Raw genomic sequence first — 5807 nt, forward strand, 5'->3', positions numbered from 1 at the left:
TAAAGCTTGGCATTTTCGAAAGCAGTGAATCTGAATTCCTCTAGCTCATTTAGCTAAAGCAATCTTTTTTCTCCAGCTAATTTGGCATCAAAGTTTAGGAATCTGGTTGCCCAGTAGGCTGTATGTTCCAGTTCCACGGGCAGGTGGCATGCCTTACCACACACAAGTTGGTATAGAGTGGTCCCTATAGGAGTCTTGAATGCTGTTCTGTAAGCCCACAGAGCATCATCCAAGCTTCGTGCCCAATCCTTTCTACGGGTACTTACAGTCCATTCCAGGATTCTTTTTAGTTCTAAGTTAGAGACTTCAGCTTGCCCATTTGTCTGTGGATGATATGGAGTCGCCACCTTGTGGTGAATCCCATACCGGACCATGGCAGAGTAAAGTTGTTTGTTGCAGAAGTGAGTGCCCCCATCACTGATTAGTACCCTGGGAACACCAAACCTGCTGAATATATGTTTCTGGAGGAACTTCAGTACTGTTTTAGTATCATTGGTGGGTGTGGCAATGGCCTCAACCCATTTTGATACATAGTCAACTGCCACCAGAATATAAGTGTTTGAGTATGATGGTGGGAAAGGCCCCATGAAATCAATACCCTATACATCAAACAACTCAATCTCCAAGATTCCTTGTTGAGGCATGGCATAATTGTGAGGCAAATTACCAGCTCTCTGGCAACTGTCACAGTTACGTACAAATTCTCGGGAATCTCTGTAGAGTGTAGGCCACTAGAAGCCACATTGGAGGACCTTGGTGGCTGTTCGCTCAACTCCGAAATGACCTCCATATTGTGACCCATGGCAATGCCATAAGATCCTTTGTGCTTCTTCTTTAGGCACACACCTACGGATTATGCCATCTGCACATCTCTTAAAGAGATAGGGTTCATTCCACAAGTAGTACTTTGCATCAGTAATTAATTTTTTTTTGTTGCCTGCTGTATTCCTTGGGAATGAACCTTGCAGCTTTGTAGTTTGCAATGTCTGCAAACCATGGTGTTTCCTGAATAGCAAACAAATGCTTATCAGGAAAGGTCTCAGAGATTTCAAGAGAAGGGAATGACGTCCCTTCTATTGGCTCTATCCGAGATAGATGGTCAGCTACTTGGTTCTCTGTCCCTTTTCTGTCACTTATTTCTATATCAAACTCTTGCAGAAGCAACACCCATCTTATGAGTCTGGGTTTTGAATCCTGCTTTGTGAGTAGATATTTAAGAGCAGCATGATCTGTGTACACAATCACTTTTGATCCTACTCAGTATGATCTAAACTTGTCAATGGCATAAACCACTGCAAGCAATTCTTTTTCTGTGGTTGTGTAATTTTTCTAGGCATCATTCAAAACACGGCTAGCATAATAAATGACATGCAGAAGCTTGTCATGCCTCTGCCCCAGTACTGCACCAATGGCGTGATCATTGGCATCACACATTAGCTCAAATGGTAATGTCCAGTCTGGTGCAGAAATAACTGGTGCTGTGACCAGCTTGGCTTTCAGCATTTCAAACGCCTGCAGACACTCTGTGTCAAACACAAATGGCGTGTCAGCAGCTAGCAGATTGCTCAGAGGTTTTGCGATTTTTGAAAAATTCTTTATAAACCTCCTATAGAATCCTGCATGCCCCAGAAAGCTTCTAATTGCGTTAACATTGGCAGGTGGTGGTAATTTTTCAATTACCTCTATTTTTGCTTGATCCACCTCTATTCCCTTGTTTGAAATTTTATGCCCAAGGACAATCCCTTCAGTCAACATAAAGTGACATTTTTCCCAGTTTAAAACCAGGTTGGTCTCTTGGCATCTTTTTAGAACTAGTTTCAGGTGATCAAGACAGGAGCTGAATGAGTCTCCATATACTGAGAAGTCATCCATGAACACTTCCAAAAATTTTTCCACCATATCAGAGAAAATAGAGAGCATGCATCTCTGGAAGGTTGCAGGCGCATTACACAGCCCAAACGGCATCCTTCTATAAGCAAACACTCCAGATGGACATGTGAATGCTGTTTTCTCTTGATCCTGGGGATCTACTGCAATCTGGTTATAGCCTGAGTAGCCATCCAAAAAGCAGTAATAATCATGACCTGCCAGTCTTTCTAGCATCTGGTCTATGAATGGTAAAGGAAAATGATCCTTTCTGGTGGCTGTATTGAGCCTTCTGTAGTAAATACACATGCGCCACCCTGTAACTGTTCTTGTAGGAACCAGTTCATTCATTTCATTATGAACCACTGTCATGCCTCCCTTTTTGGGGACAACTTGAACATGGCTCACCCAGGGGCTATCAGAAATAGGATAAATAATCCCAACCTCCAGTAATTTGGTGACCTCTTTCTGCACCACTGCCTTCATGGCTGGATTTAGCCGCCTCTGTGGTTGAACCACTGGTTTAGCATTATCCTCCAATAAGATTTTGTGCATGCATCTAGCTGGGCTTATGCCCTTAAGGTCACCTATGGACCACCCAAGGGCTGTCTTGTGTGTCCTTAGCACTTGAATCAGTGCTTCCTCTTCCTGTGGATTTAAAGCAGAGCTTATGATCACTGGAAAAGTGTCACCTTCTCCCAGAAATGCATATTTCAGGGATGGTGGTAATGGTTTGAGCTCGAGTTTAGGAGGTTTTTCCTCTTCCAGAGGAAATTTCAGAGGCTCTTTCATTTCCTCTGAATCCTCCAAATCAGGCTGAACATCTTGAAAGATGTCTTCCAATTCTGATTCGAGACTCTTAGCCATGTTGATTTCTTCTACCAAAAGGTCAATAAGATCAACTTTCATGCAGTCTTTTGATGTGTCTGGATGCTGCATGGCTTTGACAGCATTCAACTTAAACTCATCCTCATTGACTCTCAGGGTTATTTCCCCCTGTTGGACATCAATGAGAGTTCGTCCAGTTGCTAGGAAGGGTCTTCCTAGAATGAGAGTAGCACTCTTGTGCTCCTCCATTTCCAGCACTACAAAGTCAGTGGGAAAGGCGAACGGCCTAACTCTGACAATCATATCTTCAATCACGCCTGATGGGTATTTAATGGAGCCATCAGCAAGTTGGAGACATATCCGTGTTGGTTTAACTTCTTCAGTTAAACCAAGCTTTCTGATAGTGGATGCAGGTATTAGGTTGATGCTTGCCCCAAGATCACAGAAAGCTGTCTTAGTGCAATTACCTTCTAATGTGCATGGTATCAGAAAACTCCCAGGGTCTTTAAGCTTTTCAGGAAAGCTTTTCAGAATGACTGCACTGCATTCTTCAGTGAGAGGAACTCTTTCAGTTTCTCTCCAATCCTTCTTATGACTCAAGATCTCTTTCATGAACTTGGCATAAGAAGGTATTTGTTCAAGTGCCTCTGCAAATGGAATCTTTATTTCAAGAGTCCTGAGATAATCTGCAAAGCGAGCAAATTGCTTATCCTGCTCCTCTTGGCGGAGTTTTTGAGGATAAGGTATCTTGGCTTTATATTCCTCAACCTTAGTTGCTGTAGGTTTATTTCCTACAGATGTGGTTGAAGAAGCCTTTTTAGATGGGTTGTCATCAGCACTTGTGTGTGTCTGATCCCTCACTAGCAATTGAGTGCCAGAGTTAGAAGCTGTAGTGGCGTTAGACGCCAGGTCCTCATCTGTTCCTGGCGTCTGAACGCCAGAACTGTGCTTCTTTTGGGCGTTCAACGCCAGATCCTTGCTTGTTTCTGGCGTTGAACGCCAGTCCTGAGCATGGTCTGGGCGTTCAGCGCCAGCCTTCCACCCAATTTCTGGCGTTTTAGCGCCAGAATTATTTTTCCCTGGGCTCTTACTGTCCTTAGGTGGATTTTGGGTGGTTTGCTCATTTCTTGGCTTCTTGCTGCCTTGAGGTGGGGTATTTAATGTCTTCCCACTTCTTAATTGAACTGCTTGGCATTCTTCTGTTATTTATTTTGACAGCTGTTGCTTTGTTTGCTTCAATTGTTCTTCCATATTTATATTAGCCATCCTTGTCTCTTGTAGTCTATCCTTGAATTCAGCTAACTGCTTTGTTAGAAAGTCTAATTGCTGATTGAATTCAGCAGCTTGTTTTACAGGACTGAGTTCAGCAGTTACTGTTTTAACCTCTTCTTTCATGAAAGGGTCACTGCTTAGGTACAGATGCTGATTTCTGGCAACTGTATCAATGAGCTCTTGAGCTTCTTCAATTGTCTTTCTCATGTGGATAGATCCACTAGCTGAGTAATCTAGAGACATCTGAGCTCTTTCTGCAAGCCCATAGTAGAAGATGTCTAACTGAACCCACTCTGAAAACATTTCAGAGGGACATTTTCGTAGCATCTCTCTGTATCTCTCCCAGGCATCATAAAGAGATTCATTATCTCCTTGTTTAAAGCCTTGGATGTCCAGCCTTAGCTGTGTCATCCGTTTTGGAGTAAAGTATTGATTCATGAATTTTTTTTGTCAGTTGTTTCCATGTCCTTATGCTGGCCTTAGGTTGGTTATTTAACCACCTCTTAGCTTGGTCTTTTACAGCAAATGGAAATAGTAATAATCTGTAGACATCCTGATCTACTTCCTTATCATGTACTGTGTCAGCAATCGTTAGGAAGTTTTGAAAAGGATATGATGATTTTTGAAAAAGGTTTTAAATTTTGAAATAAAAATCTGAATTTTAAAGGTAAATTTCGAAAATTTGCTTTAAAATAGAGAGAAAAGATATTTTTGGATTTAAAGAGGAGAGAGAAAAATAATAAGATAGTACAAGATTTAAAATTTTTAGATCTAATGGTCCTTGTTTTCGAAAATTTTGGAGGAAAAACACCAAGGAACACCAAACTTAAAAATTTTAAGATCAAGACACAAGGAAACTCAAGAACACTTTGAAGACTCACAAGAACACAAGAACATGAAGAAAGAACACCAAACTTAAAATTTTTAGAAAACCAAACTAAAATTTTCGAAAAATAAAGAAAAATCAAGAAGAAAACACCAAACTTAAAGTTTGGCACAAGATTTATTCAAAGAAAAATTATTTTTGAAAAAGATTTTAAAAATAGGATAGCCAATTACTAAGAACATAAGCACCACGCTCTAGCTAATTGAGCTATAAATTTAAAGTGTTTTAACAAGGTATAAATAATAAAAGACTCTAAACCAAAAAGAAAAAATTTTCCTAATCTAAGCAACAAAATGAACCGTCAGTTGTCCAAACTCAAACAATCCTCGGCAACGGCGCCAAAAACTTGGTGCACGAAATTGTGATCTCAGGCAACGGCGCCAGAAACTCTGTACGCACGTCTTAATAAATCGTTTTTCATTCACAACTTCGATACAACTAACCAGCAAGTGCACTGGATCGTCCAAGTAATACCTTACGTGAGTAAGGGTCGATCCCATGGAGATTGTTGGCTTGAAGCAATCTATGGTTATCTTGTAACTCATAGTCAGGAAAATAATAAAATAATTCACTTATCAAATTTGATTGCAAGGAATAAAAGGGCAGAACACAAATTATACTTGTATGCAATGATGGAGAATATGTTGGAGTTTTGGAGATGCTTTGTCTTCTGAAATTCTGCTTTCCTCTGTTTCTGATTCACGCACGCATGTCCTCCTATGGCAAGCTGCGTGTTGGTGGATCACCGTTGTCAATGGCTACCATCTATCCTTCCAGTGAAAAGGTTCCAAGTGCGCTGTCACCGCACGGCTAATCATCTGCAGGTTCTCAATCGTACTGGAATAGGATTTACTATCCTTTTGCATTTGTCACTACGCCCAGCACTCGCGAGTTTGAAGCTCGTCACAGTCATTCAATCCCTGAATCCTACTCGGAATACCACAGTTAGACTTTC

This window comes from Arachis ipaensis, chromosome B09 (assembly GCF_000816755.2).
Source record: "Arachis ipaensis cultivar K30076 chromosome B09, Araip1.1, whole genome shotgun sequence".
Lineage (NCBI taxonomy): Eukaryota > Viridiplantae > Streptophyta > Magnoliopsida > Fabales > Fabaceae > Arachis > Arachis ipaensis.